Genomic DNA, 17841 nt, shown 5'->3' on the forward strand with positions numbered 1-17841 from the left:
GCTCTACTTCTGAGTGGTCCAGAAGCAAATGATGTTGCCCAATATTCTTTCTTCTGAATTTCTTGTCCAAAGGGGCACTCCTAATAGTGATGAGCAAACTTCAGTCTTGGGGATCAGTATCTACAATGTTTACAGAGACCTCTTTAGCTTAGAGCTGAGCTAGAAATCTGGTTTCTAATACTCTGGCACTGATGAAGCAAATGAAGACTTCTGCTCAACTGTTCTGTTGGTTGTTACCTCATTCCCACATGTCCAACCCCCCCACCCATACCTTTCTTCTTTTCCTACTTTATTTACTTTTTTTTGCATCCTCTTCACTGTTTGTAATGTAAGCTGTCCAAAGGGAAGACTGTTTTCTCTACAGTGCTTAACATGATGGCACCCTGACCCTCAAAGGGATTACATAAAATCCGTAACAAAACCACTCTATCCCAGCCATACTCATCTCAGGTCCCTCTTCTGCTTCCAGGACTGGTCACATTCATGGTATGAAAAATAGCTAACTTGCTGAATCTCAAAAGAGATTTGATTCAAACCAGGGTTGGGAAGTAGAGCAAAGTTTGGGCCTTATGTATCAAAGTATTACGTTGAGCCCTGCATATTACTGAGTTAGGTGATAAACTCCCTCCTGTCCCAGGATGGATCCAGCCCAGGGCACAGTCTGGCCCTGGCAGCAATGGTGTCTGCAGCTCCAGCTTGTGCCCCAAGCTGGAGCTGGAGCTGCTGCTGCCAGCCCTTGTCTTGTGCTCTGGTTCCAGCGTGGAGCACATAGCAACAACAGTTCTGGTTCCAGGTTCAGCCAAGGACCTGGAGCATGACAGTGGAAATGGGCAAAGCAACTGGAGGGGTTGTGTCAGCCCTTGCTTGCCCTCCTGCTGCTGCTGGTCGTATGCACTGGGGCCCTTGGGCAGGACACTCCCCGCACAGCCATGCCCTCCAACTTCCAGTAGCCCATTGGTAGCCAGGCAAGCAAGATACAGCAGCTTCACAGGCCAGATTTGGCTCATGAAGTCTTATGTTTGACCCCCCTGAATTACACTATTTAGAGGGATAGTTTCTGCCTACTGTGTGTAGCATAAATATGCATTCAGCTTGAGGCTATTTGCATGTCAGCTGTAGGTTAAACCTTTAGGCCAGGTAGACTTTACACTTTTAGCAGTATAAGTGATCGGCAACCAGTCTATACCCTTCACAGAACAGAAGTTTGGCGCACACAGACTAGTTTCAAAATGGTGAAATCCGGTCTAAGATTTCCACCCCCGCACCCTCGGGTGAATGTGTGCTATGTTCGCTACCAATCTAAACTATGCTGCTTACAGAAAACCATTTAACTTAGATGAATTCCATCTTGGGTTTTTTGAATGTCTGTACCTAACCCTAATGTCATTTCTGGCATAGGAAAATATTTCCTCCAGTGTGTTAAAGCACAATACTTTTTTGTGATCATTAACTGTGAGGATGCAGGCAGCAGAATAAATGAGCTGAAGTCCTATAGTTCATGAAAATACAGTTTTGAACATGTCTTTTCTGTTTCCAGATATCCTATTCCCAACCTTGCATTGATCAGCATCACATTGCACCCCATGTTAATGCAGATTTGACCACGGTTGTTCATAACAAGCAGTTCAAGGCAGGCTACGACCAAGGTCTCTACACAGACAAAGTCTGGTTCTTGACACTTTTTGCCCCAAGTCCTTTTTTTGCCATCCATGGGATGATCTGTCTTTTTTTGAATGAATGTCTTTTTTTCCTGTTGGTCTTATGTCACTTTTTTCAAAACCTCAGTTTCCTTGAATTGTATCATCGAGTTCACAACCAGTAGGGCTGCCTTTGAGGGGGGGTTTGTTTGTTTGGTTTTTTAATACAACACAGTGGAATAGCAAACCAGCCTCATTTTAATTTAAGAAAGCTTTTTTCTCTCTCTCTCGCCTAACAATGATAGCCTTGAATCTATCAATATTCATTGGATACTTCATAGATGGTTTTAATAAACCATTTCCAGAGCTCCCAAACTGTATTCCCACTTCTCTAGCAATCAGCTGAGGCAACTGGGTTAAATTTCTTGAAGCACACAGGGAAGTAGAAAATACTGTGCAGGAGCCTAATTAGCAATCTTTTCCTTTTACACCATATTGAAGTTTTCTAGGCATCGAGCCATATTTTTGTACAGCCCTTTTCTCTCTCTCTCCCATTCTAATTTTTTTTTATGAAAGGATAACAGTATTATTGACAGTATGAGATACTTTCTTGCATACCAGCAAGCAGTAATAAAAGAGAGTTGGATATACAAGATAAGAGAAGAGCGGAGTTGAAGCAGGAGCTATAAGTTACAGTAACTATACATACTGCCATAATAAAAGTTATGTCGATATTTTTTTTTAGTCAATTCATCTCACTTGGTCCATCTTTCCTCAAGGCATTCAGTTTTTCTGCCCAGCATACGCAATAAATCTACTGTTCGGTTTTTAATTGTGTAAGCCACACTTCTGTCGCTGGTGTCTTTGTTTGGTACTACTATCACAAAGATTTTTTTAGGTCTAGTAAGGACCATTATGATAATTTGGGGTGTATTTTTAAAGGTACAAAGGATGCCCACCTCCCAGTTACACTCAATGAAAATTCCCCTCATTTATGCCTGTGAAAATTTCCCTTCTAGTGTGACCACCACAATTTATGGGGTTTGGGGGTTTTTTTTCAGTATAGCCCTCCCTCCATAACCCACCTCCCTTTTCTTCCAGTGTTCAAACACAGAAATTCAGAGCTGGGTCCATCTCACCCCAAATTCCTATACAATTAATTTAGGTTTTAAGAGTTCATTGGCTATACTTTAGTACCTGGCTGGAAGAACAAGCCCCAGGAAACAGTCAATAGAGGTGGCCACATGTTGAACAAGACAATGTGTGAATAATGTAATGGCCAATTGCTTCGTTAGCTTTTCCCATCACTTATTTGACAATCATTGTTCCCCTGTCTGTGAAGAGGCTGTGGAACAATGAACCATTTGTGAACAACCTATTCATCTGCTAACAGGAAAAGTTTGGTAACAATGATGTTCATTAATATATCCAAACAGGCCCGGCTGTGGGAGAGATCAAAAAGGAGTAGAAAACCAAGCGCCCTATGCATTGCTTCCAACCCACAGTGAGAGTACTAATTTTGGAAATTGTTTCAGGAACTCCTCGTCATCTTCTGCATGTGGTCAAAAGCCATCCAGACTGGATTATCTAACGAGAAACCCATTTTACCAAGCTTGTTTGAAAATCCTAATTGTTTACAGAAATAACTGATTTGGAAATATTTGGGGGGGTTGTTTTTTCCTTTTTCCTCCTCACTTTTCTCTTCATGTTTTATGTTTTGTCACTAAAATAGTTAAGGAATAGAAAGTCAAAAACGGAGTGTTATTTTCACAGTTCCTTTGGGAAAACAAAACAGATTTTTAAAAACATGAAAAATTTTCACGACTCTTGCATTTTGTAAAAGTTATTTTTTTTAATTAAAAAATTGTTCTCTCTGCCTCCCCACCCCCATCTCTAATACCCTTCCTCAGAAATGGCTACTGGTCCAGTTCTCATACAAGTGAGGGATGACATCCTTGACTGGGGCATTACCTTCTGCTTCCTCTGTCACTCTTTTTATTTCATTCCAAACATTGAAGGGTGTTTTTCTTTTTAATACAAGAAGAAGAAGAAGAAGAAGAGAGAGAGAGAGAGAAAATGACATATGACCTAGCTGGAAGAAGTATATATGAGCAGGTGAGAGAGTCTCTTTCTGAAATCTAAGTGGCCTTTTCCACTTGTCTCCACTATTTACTCCAGTTGAGTTTTCTCTCTCCTAATGATTGTAAACTCATGAGATTTAGTGAAAGCAGATATTCCATTTCCTTAAGAATAAACTGTCTTTATGGGAAAAAACCACTGTGCCATTTGGATTTTCACAAATTGAGAGACTTATTCCATTTGATGTAAGCGTAAGCTTTGCAACCTTATTGGGACCAAACATCAAACAGGAAAAATGATGGTAACAAAAACTCTTATGCTATTTATTTTTGGCTAAAAGCTGCTAAGAACCTGCTTCTAATCTCTCATGTACCGGTGTCAATTAGAAAATCCTTGATTGGAGGAAATGGAGTTAAAGCGGTGTCGAATCTGTGTCCCATGGGTAACCCTTTTAGAGAATTTTTCTATGCAACCTTTTTTGTTAGAAAATATTGAAACTGAAACTTTAGATCGAAAAGGCTCGGTTTCAAAACTCAGTTTCATTAAACTTTCCCAGGTCTGGGAGGAATTTCAGGTCAAAAGGAGGCAGAAGCAAGAATAGTCAAGAGCCCAGTGATTAAGGCCTAAGATGTGGGAGAGCCATGTTCACATCTCTCCTGCACTCGCTTTCAGACATGAACCTGGTTCTCCTGCTTCTTAAGTAAGTGCCCTAGTGAACTATGAAGTTAGCCTCTTTGGCCGCCTATACACATGCTCGGAGGTCAGGAGCGGGGGCAGGGGGTCATGTTTAATTAGAGCAGTTACTCGACAGCCACACTGATTAAAATGGCTCAGCATCGTGTCTATTAAGCACCCCCACATTTAAAAATGGCTGCAGGGGCACTTTAAAACTATAGCTCATTCAATGAGATTTAGTTAAAACATCTCAGGGGCCATTTGGAAACACAGGGGGCTTAATATACATGACGCTGAGGCAACGCTAGAACATTTTCATTATAGGCAGCCTATATCCCTGGACCACTGGAAATTCAAAATGAGACCAGTTCACCCAGGAAAGAGTCACTCCGGAGTAACCAGTACCATAGACTTTTGAGCTTGACAAGCTTTCAGCTGGCGGAGGAAAGGGGTGCTCTAAAAACATTTTCTGTTCAGTTCTGTAAGTGAGTTCAGATGAGAGGTAAAATACCTGAGCGTGTCCCCACAAATTCAATCTCCCACTCAGTTCTACTGGAACAGGCCACACCATGGCAGAAGCCATGTATTATTATATGACAATGATTATTATGAATTATGATGATATTATTAGTATTATTTTATGACAATGATGTCAAAACTAGCTTTGCTCAGTGAAACAGTGGTAAGTACAGAATTAGAAAAGAGAGATTCCTTTAAAAGGGAAAAAAGATGTTATTAATTAAGACACAGATATATTTATTCCAAATAGATTATTCTTAGAAACACAGTTGGCATTATTTACATGACGCTTTAAAAAATTGCAGTGCCACAGAACTAAGATCCATCACTGAGGTAAAACATTTCATTATGCTTTATTATCTCTCAAATCAATTCCCCGAGCAGAGCATGAATTAAAGGATTTCATCCAGCATTTTCAAGAAGCCTCTTTTTAAAATTTACACAGCTTATAACAAATTGCCAGAAATATTGCAAGCAGCCATTAATTTACTCCTAACCAATTAAAGTCCATGGTAACACATGCACTAATATGCATACACTTGTCCTTAATTTTTCTTTCATAGAGTTAAGCGTAGACCAAAAAAAGGCATCTTTTACATCTAAAAAAGGTTTCAAGAATTGTCCTTTCTTTTCCAGATTCAAGAGCAATTGTACCTTTGACAAATATTTCACTTTCTCATTCAAAAGGATAGCCTCTTTAGAAGTCCTTACATTTTATCTTATTGATTGCTCAGTATTGGGTCCTGATTTGCAATTCACAACAATTTCACACTGGTGTAACTCTGTTGCATTTAATGCTTTCCTCCTAATTGATACTGGAGTAAGTGAGGGGAGAATTAACCTCTTGCGGCCTGAAGTACACAGAATGAAGGCAGACTTTGAGATCAAAAGAAAGCTTATGAAGAGAAGCTAGATAGATTTACAAACTGTCAGATATTATCAGGAACAATCCTCTCATTTAGCCTCTAGGTGCAAATGTATCAGAAGGCACAGATCTGCGGCAATGTGATGTAGGCTTTGGCCAAGACAGTGAATTCTAGCGTGTTACTGAGATCCAAGCACAAAAGAGGAGAAACTGGGGACTAACAAAAATGCTAAGGCTCTGCAAGATTCATATGAGATCCTAGATATAAGTACCCTTTATTTATTTCCTCTGTTAGCATGGTATGTCTACACTGTTTCTGTCCCGTTCCTGAGAATGCCAATAAGAAGTCCAACTGCTCCTTTCTTGGCTGTCCCAGATCCAGAAATAAGGAAATGAAGTGGCCTTCAGGGTGTCCCTTGCTGATCCCCTTGAGCTGTCTGCCTTGGATGTGTTTAGAGCGGTGAAGCATTCCTGTTGCATTTCTAAATTTTGACACATGGCAATTGGGAACAAGTGGGAACAACAGGCTTCTCTAGCGGTGCTCTCAAGAGCATGCGAAAGCGGCATAGGCATACCCATCGCTGCAGTTGAACGAAGTACTTTCAGCCTTTCAGTGACATTTAACTGTAACCCATTCCTATCTCCCCTTAGATGAATAAGACCAAGATAAAGTGAATTGGGACATGAAGGAGAGTCTCTTGTTCATCTGGAAGGGTGGCAGTAACTGGCCCTTTATGGCAAAGAGGAACCTCATTGCTTTAGACCTATTTGGCAGACCCATTCATAGTGGAAAGGTATCTTTCTGGTGATTAACTAACATGTTTATTACCTTTATTTATCCCACCATGTCCTGTGCCATGGACTGAGGTGGAATAGAGAAACCACAATACAGCCTTTACTGTGCTAATTTCTAGGAGGGAGACACAGTAGTATTTACCAATAATCTCTCACACAAACATTTATGAGTCAGGAGCTAAGAAGTTCAATAAGTTGGAGTATTAGACCTTTATCTGCTGAAACCAGAGGCAGCCCCTTGATTTTTACAGCACTTTGCAAATGGAAAATTACTAAGACTCTGAGAGACATTTGTTGTTTCCATTGCATATCCAGCGTGGGAGGATGGGCTGTCATCTGGATGTGTCAAGAGATTTGCAACTGCTGGAAAGCAGGACAGTGAATCACAGAAAAGTAGGACTGGAAGGGATCTTTGTAGGTCACCTAGTCCACCCCCTGATTGAAGCTGGATCATCTCTATCCAAAGTATACCATACAAGTCCTTGTGTGAGAAGATCTAGAGATGTAGAAGATGGAGGAAGGAAATTGGATTTCATTAGCAAAAAATATGGATGGGGGATGTATGCATGATCTTTGGCAGTGGATACCTCGGAAGGTGTTGTGTTGTCACTGGGCACATCTACACATGCATTAATGCACCTATGCTACTGTACATTAAGTTTAGTACCTCTAATAAGAAGTACTACATAAATGCACAGTAGTGGGTGCTATTGTGCAGTAGCAAAGGTGAACGGTCTTTTTGTGATACTTAATGCACAGTAGCCATTCTACTGCACATTAGCATGGCTTTTGCTGTGTACAATTAGCTTATTGCTTATTAAGCATATTATAGATGCATAGATTCGTAGATGTTAGGGTCGGAAGGGACCTCAATAGATCATCGAGTCCGACCCCCTGCACAGGCAGGAAAGTGTGCTGGGTTCAGATGACCCCAGCTAGATGCCTATCTAACCTCCTCTTGAAGACCCCCAGGGTAGGGGAGAGCACCACCTCCCTTGGGAGCCCGTTCCAGATTTTGGCCTCTAACTGTGAAGAAGTTCTTCTTAATGTCCAATCTAAATCTGCTCTCTGCTAGCTTGTGGCCATTATTTCTTGTAACTCCTAAGGAAGCCTTGGTGAGTAGAGCCTCACCAATTCCCTTCTGCACCCCCATGATGAATTTATAGGCAGCCACAAGGTCGCCTCTCAACCTTCTCTTGTGGAGGCTGACGAGGTCCAGGTGCCCTAGTCTCTCCTCGTAGGGCTTGGCCTGCAAGCCCTTAACCATACGAGTGGCCCTTCTCTGGACCCTCACCAGGTTATCCACATCCCTCTTGAAGTGCGGTGCCCAAAACTGGATGCAGTACTCCAACTGCGGTCTGACCAGTGCCTGATAGAGGGGAAGTATCACCTCCTTGGACCTATTCGTCATGCATCTGCTGATGCATGATAAAGTGCGGTTAGCTTTGCTGATGACTTCGTCACACTGACGACTCATGTTCATCTTGCAGTCCAAGATCTTGTGCAGATGTGCCCACTGGGAATAGCGGCAGGCAGCTAGATGGCACCTGTGCTCAGAGCAATGATGACAAAGCGGGTCTCCTAGCATGGCAGTGTGTTCCCAAGAAACTCGTGAAGGTGGAGTTTTGTCCTCCCTAGCAAGATGGAGTTTTATAGTTTCATCCTAGCTTATAACAACCCTGTAATTTGAGACAGTTCAGCCTAGCGGGTAAGTATCAGTAAGAGAGATGTTTGAGATTGGAATACATGCAGAGCTGCAGGTTAAGGCACAGGTGCCTTGGTAAGGGCTAAGAACAGCCACTGCAATGAATCCCTCTCTTTGAATCCGTGCAGTTTACACCAAAGTACTGTGTATTAAAAAGAAGTGTGTGGGAGCTGGCATAATGATATAGGGGGTCATTCTTCAGACTGGTGCTGTATGCCAAATAAAAATCAGTAGAAAAGCCATTCTGAAGAGCTGTGGTCACCCTTGAGAGCTATCCGTTAGACCAATCTACCTGAATTCTACTAGGTAAGAAAAAAATCATAAGCAACTAACGTTTTTTTCCAAAACCCAAACAGACGAGGTTTCAAACTATTCTGTTCTGTGCTATCACCTTAGAACCAAGTTCCCATTCAAACTAAAATATTATGATCAAGGCAAAAAGCTGTGAAATATTTGATTCATAATGGAAGTGCTGACACACTCTAAGCTCCTGCGTGCAGAGTCGGTGCGTACGCACATTTAATATATCACATACAGGTCTTAGGAAATGCACCGTAATTATTTTTTGCTTTGACCACTGTAGGGCTTTACTGCCTCCTGTGTGTGTGCTTGCATGCTACAAATTTCAATAGGAAAAAGAAAAGATCAATTTCCCTTTAATATAATTTTTTAATGGTTGTTCTAACTCTTCTAATGGACCCAAACAAAAGACTTCAGTTTAATGTGTGTGTATTTTGAGCGGTGCCCCTTGCAGACCCTCCAGTTTAATTTCCGTCCTTCAAATGAGATGAATGGAGCGTGAAGCAGGTCATATCTCAAGCAGTGACACATGGGTTACAGATAGAACTCGCAGGCAGGAGAGGCAGCCAGCTTGTAGATTAAATCAAAGAAGTTCTGAATAGATGGGAGGTCAGCAAGGGCCAGCTTTGACATTTGATAGGACCTTGTGATCAATCAGCTCTTTCTTGGGTCTCCAGGTTTCTTGATGACAATGCTTCTTGAAAAAAACCCCAAAAAACCGCCCCCTCCCCAAAAAACCCAACGGATAGGGCTTGTTGAAAAGCGCCGAAGCAACACTAGATTGTGTAACAAGATAGGTTTAAATATTATCAAAGGTGCAAGAGCTGTTCAAAGCAGTCAGTAAATCAAAATGTGCAGCTTCCTTCAGACTGGTATTTGCAGAGCTTAACTTTACCACTGTGGAAGGGAGTGGCTTTTAAAAGCATGCTCTGTATTGATGTGGCCTGTGTGCGTTCAATCCTGGAAGTTTAACAAGTGCATGAGAGCAAATCCTGATTGTTTATGGTGCTAGAGAGTGATCTTGGGAGTGTATGACTAAAACTTGACTGTTCAGTATCCTCCACCTTCTTTTCTGTTTCTCTCTGTTGAATGGTACCTTGCCAGGTATTGCCTTCCAGAGGTGACTTATTCCTGGGGTTCATAAAAACACTTCTGAAAAGCACATGCTTTGCTTTTTGCATGGACCGGCTTTAATCAAATGGAAGGATTTTTGCTACAAATTTTCTTACAACTCCTCAACTGCCTTCACCGCTAAGGGCATATCCCAGGTGAACGTGTGAGCTATATTAGCAATAGTGGGTAGTATGGTCAAAAGCACTGATCTGATTCTGCTCTCCCATGTGTCAATAGGAATTTTCCTGTTGACTCTAATAAGAGCAAAGGTATGCCAACACTATGTATTTTTGAAAATTGCATCCTGTTTTTGGATATGTACTTTGGGAGAAAATGATTACTCTTTCCTAGAAAGCAGGCATCCCATGGGCACTGTTTGTGCCAAGCAGGGCTTCCTCTCATTAGAAATACATATAAAAGAATTGCGCTTTTTGTCAAATGAAGGGATTCTTCCAGCTCCTCATCCTCTTGTATACAGGCATGGGCAACCTGGCCCATCTAAAATACTGCAGATTTTTATTTTTTGGGGGGTCAGGGCGGGTGGTAGTGAAAATCCTTGTAGAAATATTGGCAGGGCTAACTGGTTTATGAAAAGCTGTATGAAAACTGATTCTATTTGGAGTTCAAAAAGAGAAACAGATGCTAAGAAACACTTTGATGGTAGAAGCCAAGGACACAAAGTTTCTCAAGAAGTAAGTACAGAGTCAGAAGGTTTTCTACTGTGTAGTGCACTGGACTAAGACTTGAGACATAAGTTTACTTCCCAGTTGAGCCACAAACTTTTCTATGTGGACTTGGGCTCAGTTATTTTGTATCTCCCAGAATGGGGCTAGCAGCCCCTTCCTTGTGGTGCTGTTATGGGTCTTAACATCCATTTATGATTGTAAGATAAGCAACTACAGTGATGACAGGTTGTGTAAATACCAAGATGGAGTAATGGACCCCATTCGTCAACATAGTCAAGCACAGAATTAAAGTTAAGCATGTGTCTATGTGCTTTACAGAAACAGAGCAAATATCAGGAAATTCCTGCTAAAGGGTTAAATAAAAATTCATGGCAGGATTCAACACTACTGTGACCCAAGGACGTGGTGCATTTCTAAGGTTAAGAAGCAAATGGCTGCCCCTGGGTTAAGTGTTTTAGAAAGCTCTGCTGATGTCTAACACCTTATTCCTCGGTGTGGAAAAGCACTGCTGTATTTTGCATGTGGAGACTCACAGGGACGTGTAGTCTTTGCCTCCATCACAAATGGTAGCTATCAAGAGACACTAACTTTCAAGAGGAATTTTGATAATGAGCAGATTGGGAGGGTGTGAACTACCGGTTATGGTAGGCGATGGGGCTTGGTTTCCATGATTCTCTTCCCAACTGTGTCAATCAGTCACTGTTTGACCTTGTTCGGTCACTTAGGCCCAACATCCAAAAAGCACTCAGTGTCTGAAATTTTGGATGCCCAGCTTGAGACATTTGTGACCGGATTGTCAGATGCACTCAGCATACAGCAGTCGGCTGAAGTCACTGGGAGGTGGTGGCACCTTCTGAAAAAGGGGGTCTTTGTACAATCGGCATGTCAATATACCCATCTGCAGGATGGATGCAGTACTGCCTATGGCCAAAGTGTGTTGGAAGAGTTACTCCATTCATATTATTGTAAAGGCTAGAATTTCCCAGGTAGCCTATAAGTCTTAGGCACTCAGATCTCAATAATGTTCAAAGGCAGTTGAGAAGTGGTTAGTCTCTAAAGTACCATGCTGCATGGCCTTTGGCCTAAAAGGCAGTCAAGTGACTCACTTCATAAGGCTAAGCTGAAAATCTCAGCTGATGTGCTTACAGACTGTTGACTTAAAGGCTCTACAAAAAAGAAAACAATTGCCATCAATATTATGATTATTACTAGGTGCCATCTGCCTCCAGGGTCTTTACTTTGTGCCGAAGTAATTTAAATGAAGCTTCCACATTTCTGAATCCCTTCTGATCTCAGAATATAATTTCCATTTTAGCTCATTAGTTGACTCTCTACATGTCACCATGCTCTTCTGCTGAGCTTTCCCAAGGACACCTCTCCTTTCTTCTGTATGATGGTATGTTCCCTTTCTTGTACTAAACTGATTTTGATGTACTGTGCTCAGTTTTCCTCCAGATCTGTAATGAGCATTGTTCTCTTTGCTGTCATAGACGTTTTACCTAATGGATTACTTTCAGACCAGTCTTGACATCTGATGCCCAACATGTGTTTAGCACATTGCTTGCCAAATGCATTTGGTTTCTCAAGTATGTCTTTGCTTTTGAAGGAGGCTAGATATGTGACATTTATAGCATGTGCCACCAGTTACCTGCAGGCTCCTTGTATGACTCTTATTCCATAAAATATTTAGCCCATGTTCATCATCAAAACCTACCATTCAGGCTTTTCCTATTCTTAGGGATCTGTAAATGGTAAAGTATTTTAAAAACATTTCTTTTTTTTTTTTTCTATGCCAAGGACTGGCGTGGCCAAGAAAAGGATAACAACAAGGAAGTGGTTTGAATTGCTTCCTGTGGCACTAGTTGTTTGCTTCTCCCACTGATCTATGCTTTAACACACTGTAGGAGTGTCAAGAGAAAACAGCTCCTTTAGAAATGGGCTAGCATTGGCAAATACCGAAAAAAATACAAGGTAGAAGAAAAAGGAACTGCTTGCTGGAGCTGATCTTTATTGCTACAGCTTAGCAAATATGTCTGAAGGAAGCAAGAAAGAGGTCCTTTGAATCATTTCTTGCATTTATTATGCAGCCTGTGGGAGAGAAAAATGCTTTTAGGCAAGCTAGTTGTTGCTGAATTTTCCTGAACAGACTGTGGCTCTGTTTGCTGGAGCGCACGTGAGCCTATTCTTCTAGGAGAACCCAAAGTGATTAGAGCCATTTCTCTACTATTTGAGATTTGTGCTTTTTGAAATACCTTTACTAGAACATCTGATCTGAGATGACCCGATTTGTCATTGCTGTCTCTCATTATTGGCTGCAGGGTATTAGGGGCAACAGCAAACACTTTGAGAATCAGTTTATATAACCTCAAAAGTATTTGCTAACACGTGGCATAACACTTAAAATACTAGTTTAAGTCAACTGAATACTTAAAATATGTATCTCGGAAGTGGTTTTTCCAAAGGGTCCAACACAAGCATTTCTCATTGTTTTCAGTAAGAACTGCTGGGTACTTAGTGCTCTTGTGAATCTGGTCATTATTTTAAGATTTAACATGGGAAGTGAATTCCTTTAAAAATGTACATCTATAAATTTGCTTTTCACTGATTTAAAATAAAAAAATGTAGTAGAAATAAAAAAATATGGGCAGGAAGTAACAGAAGCTAACGTGGGTTGCCATATTCCTAATTCTCTATTATTTCTACAAAACGTACTATTGAACATATATCGTATACTTGGACTTGTTGATGTCATATACTTGGACTTCAAAAAGACCTTTGACTTAGTCTCCCATGATGTCCTCATGGTAAAATTGGGAAAATGCAGCCTCTACTACTTTATGGTCTGGTGGCTAGGTAACTGGCTCGGAGGTAATACCTAGAGAGTATTAATAGATGGAATTGAGTCAACATGGTGGAAGGTGACCAGTGGCATCCCTCAGGGTTCAGTACTCGGACCAGCACTTTTCAACATTATTTGGATTCGGGTATTAAAATAAACTGGCAAAGTTTATGGATGACACCAAATTACGGGGAGTGTGGTCATGCTACAGGACAGGCTGGCGATACAGGCTGACCTGGACAGACTTGTGAGGTGGGCAGATCTTAAGCTGATGGCATTTAACATGGAGACATTTAAAGTGCTCCATCTCAGGAGCAATAATCCACAACACACTTGCAGGCTCGGCAGTGCTACATTTCCCAGCACCACAACTGAGAGTCCTGGGTGTCATGATAGATGACAGAATGAACATGAGCCACCTATGTAATGCCATAGCTGGCAGAGCAAGTCAAACACTGGCATGTATCTACCAGTGCATTTTGAGCAAGTCTAAGGATGTCATCCTCCCACTCTACTTGGCCTTGATGAGACCACAGCTGGAGTACTACATCCAGTTCTGGGTGCCACACTTCAGGAAGGATGTGGAGAAGCTTGAGAGAGTCCAAAGGAGGGCCACGTGGATGATTAGAGGCCTAGAGACCAGGTCATATGAGGAGAAACTGAAAGACTTGGGACTGTTCAGCCTGGAGAAGAAAAGACTCAGAGGGGACTTAGTGGCAGCCTATAAGTATATTAGAAGTGTGCATCAGGTCCTGGGGGACTATATGTTCACCAAGGCACCCCAGGGGAAGACAAGAAACAATGGGCACAAAATGATTGAAGATCGCTTCAGATTGGACATAAGGAAAATCTTTTTTACACATCGAGTGCCGAGGGCCTGGAACAGACTCCTCCCAAAGATGGTAGAGTCACCCACCTTGGTGATCTTCAAAAAGTGTCTTGATGCCCATCTCATCTGGCCTCAGCAGTATTTCCTGCCCAAGTGTAGTGGGGCTGGACCTGAAGATCTTGTAAGGTCCCTTCCAGCCCCTAATATCTATGAATCTGTGACAACATCTTATAAAGTTTCCCCACAAATAATTAAACTGAATTATAATAAACTGCATATGGGTAATAGTGTGGATATTTGATACAGAAAAACCACAGTTAATACATGTCAGAGAAGATATTACAAACCAATGGGAAGGAAACAATAATGCCGAGAGAGAAGTACGGTAGATAGTACATAGAGGAGACGTGAATTTGCAATGCAACCAGTCTGTAGAAAGCCAATGTCAGGTTTTGACTACAAATGCAGAGGCGTTGCCCCATGGGAGAAAGAGAGAATAGTTTTGTCTCAGTATGGTTGAGTAGTGACTGCACTAAGAATATGGTCTTCAGTTGTACATACCACCCAGCTAGAAAAACATGGATAAACTGAAGCAAAGTCCAAGAAGACAACAAAATTGAGTCTGGAGGGACTGTCTTATCACCATGCCTTTGAAAGAGCAGTTCACCAAGAAGGGAGAGCAGTTATTAAGAGTGGTACATGTAGATACAATTAGAAGTAATGGGAGGACAATATGACAGATGCATTTAAATCCACAGATTAGAAAACAGTCCCAATAATCAAAATAGTGCCCTGGATAGGAGGGGAGCCTCGAGCCCTGCTTCCTAAAGTGTGGGGGAGTCCCCTACAGAAGGACATCTGGAGCCTTGAAACCTTCAGTCAGATGAAAAAGGGGGAGACCATCCATCATTACTTAGGATTTTTAAAATTGGACTGGAAAAAATCCTAGAAAATGACCAATAGGAAAAAAAAAAGATTCACCAAACATTAACCTGGAGAAAACGTTCTAATACACGTTTCCTAGCTCTACCTGCCAAATCATGGACATTAATGTTTAATATGCATGGCTTGGCATTATGTTGAAGGTGTCTCTGTCAAAGCTGAGTACAATTTCATTACGTATGTTAATAATAATGTAATCTATATTATGGTTCATCAAAGGAAACAAGGGCAGTTAACTTGGGAAAAGTGAATATTTATTTCACATTTGCTCGTGGGTAGAAACTAATGGCAAATGTTCTAGAAGCAGCACACTAGATATGATCTTGTTTTTTTATGTAAGTGTACTAATTCAGCTCCTTAGGGAGGTGGTGGAATCCCTCCCAGCAATTGAGTTATTTAAAACTAGACTGAACAAAGCACTTGTGAACACACTCTTGGGAAAAATAATCCATTGCTAGGGGGCTGGACAAGATTAAATAACAGATCTTATCCAGCCATAATTGTGCATATGTACAATTTTAATCTCTCGGGTTGGAGCGGTGACACTGAAATTGAGAGACATTGGCTTTCTCTCTGGTTGACTGAGACACTTTGGGCAAATGAATTAAAGCATTAAACCATCCCGAGTGCCCAGAGTTTATCAACTCTGAAAGCCAGGTCACTTATTTAAGTGTGCAAATGCAGCAGCCATCTCTAGGCACCAAAATTTTTCATTCTTTAATCTTAATTTCTGTCTCAGATTTTCCCCTCCTTCCAGGCAGGGACAAGGCATTATATGTTGCATAGTATTTTAAATGCAAATCTTTGTTAATAGTTGAAACACACAAAATAAGTATGCATTGTTTTATAGTATTTTAAATTACCCAATAAAATCAGTGGGCCAGAATATGTGGTTTCTGTTTTTTCTTTTGCTTAAAATCAAGGACCATAACATTTCTTCAGTGCAAAATGCTTTCCAATAATAAATGTCATTGACTGTCAGTGCAACAAGGTAATTATTTTGTAAGTAGTTTTTCAAAGGAAATATGGGCCAAGTCCGATTTGCTCTACTTACCCGAGTAACCTCACTGATTTTAAAGTCACTATTCTTCCACGACAAAGACATTTGGCCCTAAATTGTATTTCATCAGTTGCTGGTACATTGCGATGTAAATCTTTTCCACAACAAGGAAATAAATCTTTTAAAAATGTATATTAAAATCACTATTGATTATTCTAAGCAAAAGTGCTGCATTCAGAGCATTAAATCTTTTTTTTTTTTTTTAAAGATCCAAGATAAAATATTGCAGCAAAACTACTGTATAAAAAAATCACTACAGTTTAATCATGTGGTAAATTACTAGAATTTTTGTGTGTGGAATTTATGGGATACCATTTCTGTTAGATTGAAATAGCACATTCCTGATTTAGATGTGCTTATTGTAGGGATGGGGTTACCATAATGCATCATTGTGGAAATGTATCTTGTTAAATAATTATGTCCGTATGTTCTCTATGGAACCATTGTTTAGATGATTTTAAATGCATCTCAGCTGATACTTAGGGGCACTGGCAAATTGTCTGTTGAGTAAACAGGTAATTCAATCCAACTTGGTGTTAATCTTGCCACAAAATACCAACTGGCATAAAACCCACTTAAATGTAATTTTTTTAAAAAAGTGTTCCACCAGATGTAATCTCTTTAATTAGAAACATGTTTTCATTCAGTTATGAGTAAGCTCTGCTGTAACAAAACTAAGGCCAGATCCTCAGCTGATTTAAATCAGCGTAGTTCATAGTTTCATAGTAGGTAGGGTCGGAAAGGACCTGAGCAGATCAAGTCCGACCCCCTGCTATGGCAGGAAAAAGTACTGGGGTCAAACGACCCCAGCAAGGTGTTCGTCTAACCTCCTCTTAAAGACCCCCAGGGTAGGAGCCAGCACCACTTGTCTTGGAAGTTGGTTCCAGGACCTAGCCGCCCTGACTGTGAAGTAGTGCCTCCTGATGTCTAGTCTGAATCTACCCTCTGCCAGCTTGGGACCGTTATTTCTTGTCACTCCTGGTAGTGCTCGGGGGAACAGGGATTACCCCAATGCCTGCTGGTCCCCTCTGACTAGTTTGTAACAGGCCACTAGATCCCCTCTCAGCCTTCTCTTGTGGAGGCTGAACAGGTTCAGGTCCCATAGCCTCTCCTCTGTCCCCTGATCATGCAGGTGGCCCTCCTCTGGACCCTCTCCATGCTGTCCACATCCCTCCTGAAGTGTGGCACCCAGAACTGGACGCAGTACTCCAACTGTGGCCTGACCAGTGCAACATAGATGTGGAGGGTCACCTCCTCGGACCTGCTTGAGATGCATTTGTGGATGCATGACAAGGTACGGCTGGCATTTCTGACCGCGTCCCCACACTGTCGGCCCATGTTCATTTTGGCATCCATAATGACTCCAAGATCCTTTTCTGCCTCTGCGGTGACAAGAAGGGAGTTCCCCAGCCTGTAGGTACGCTGCTGGTTCTTCCTCCCCAGGTGCAGCACCTTGCACTTGTCAGTGTTGAAACCCATCCTGTTCTCATCCGCCCACCCCTGTAACCTGTCTAGGTCCAATTGCAGTCTGTTCCTCCCTTCTAGCCTGCTCACATCCCCCCACATTTTAGTGTCGTCAGCAAATTTGAACAGGGTGCTTTTTACCCCCTCGTCCAGGTCACTGATGAAGGTGTTGAACAGAGTGGGTCCACGGACCAAGCCCTGGGGGACCCCACTGCCCACATCCCTCCAGGTCGGAAATGACCCGTCCACCACCACTCTCTGGGTGCGGCCCTCCCGCCAGTTAGTGACCCAATTGACTGTGTAGGTGTCGATGCCACAGTCCCCTAGTTTTTT

Source organism: Alligator sinensis, unplaced genomic scaffold (genome assembly GCF_000455745.1).
Source record: "Alligator sinensis unplaced genomic scaffold, ASM45574v1 scaffold1314_1, whole genome shotgun sequence".
Lineage (NCBI taxonomy): Eukaryota > Metazoa > Chordata > Crocodylia > Alligatoridae > Alligator > Alligator sinensis.